Below are 1,446 nucleotides of genomic sequence, written 5' to 3' on the forward strand. Positions count from 1 at the left end.
GACTGAAAAAATCCTGAATAATGAATATAACTAATACATATGAGGTAGAAACTTTTAAATCTCACAATGCTATTCAGAGGAGCCAAGGAATGAGATCAATGAGGCTGGCATCTAAGGGATTTTCCTCTAAGTGCCTCTATTTAGACTGGTAATGTGATGGAGGGAGCAATTAAAGGACATGAGGAAGGGAAGAAAAAATGCATATAAAATGTTTAGAATGCATAGTCTAGAAACAATGTGACCCCTGTACCCTGAGGTGCTGCCTAACATTTTTGGAATGATTTCTCATGCTTGAAATACAAGATAATTAGCAGAAAAAAAAGAGCACCTCTTCATTTTAACCTTAATATTAAAAGCCATGTACTGCAATCTTCATGACTGGCTTGAGCACAAAATCCTGGAGTTTGCAGTGAGACCTGAAGAATGTGAACTGTGATCAGTATCTGGAAAAGGGATCTCAATTGCATAACTGAAAGGCAGGAAGATAATACAGGCACTAGGGGTGGGTAATTCTAAAATCCCATAGCAGAAAGAGTAAAGACAGAAAAGTAGCTACATTTACTGGATGCTTCTGCTGCTGTTCTTCCTTGATTAAGAAAGATACAGAAGGCCACAGTTGATTTGTGCAAGAAGAAAAAATGCAAAATAGCCTATTTCTTTGGCTAAAAAAAAGATGAACCTCTGTATAAGCAGAGCCTTTGCAATGTTTCCTGTAAATAAAAAGTTATTACAGCAGTACAAATCAGTTTAGGATTCACATTTCTTTATTAAGCTGAGGTGTTGTTGTCTGAGAAAACAACACAGAGAAGATTCTGAAATTTTTGTTATGCCCTTTCTCTTTTCCTTGGTTTTCTTAGGTATGCTAATAAATTATTTTAAATATTAACAGTGGTCAGTAATGTAGTTACTAAATATCTGTTACTTTTGAGGGAGATACGCCACCTCTTTAGAATAAGCTGTGATTAACAGAAAGTAAAAATGCTGTTTCTGGTGGGAGAAAAAAATTACATTCAAACTTGAAATATTTCTTAAATCTCTTATTGCTAAAATATTTACCTTACACATCAGGTAAAGCAAGGTGATGAACAGGACCTTAGTTCCAATGCAGTTATTGGCTGTTCAGTAGCCCATATGACATCAGCCAGATAGTTTTAATCTGCTTTGTACTGAAGAAGTCATTCTACAGGTGATTTTGTCATTGGACTCTTGTCTTTTGAACACTTTTCTTTAAACAACGGAAAATACAACACATTTTTTTCCTTAGCTAATCCAACATTTTTTTAAACAGATTTATGCATGTCTTCATTTTGTGGTCTACCTCATAATAATCTATAAGATCACGTTCCTCTCATTCCTAGTCACTTCCTCTTTCCACTTGCAACTCCTTGCCACCAGTGGCGTAACTACAGCAATTACTGTCTTGCATGTCATGTTGAAAATTGTCTC

This window comes from Zonotrichia leucophrys, chromosome 5 (assembly GCF_028769735.1).
Source record: "Zonotrichia leucophrys gambelii isolate GWCS_2022_RI chromosome 5, RI_Zleu_2.0, whole genome shotgun sequence".
Classification (NCBI taxonomy): domain Eukaryota; kingdom Metazoa; phylum Chordata; class Aves; order Passeriformes; family Passerellidae; genus Zonotrichia; species Zonotrichia leucophrys.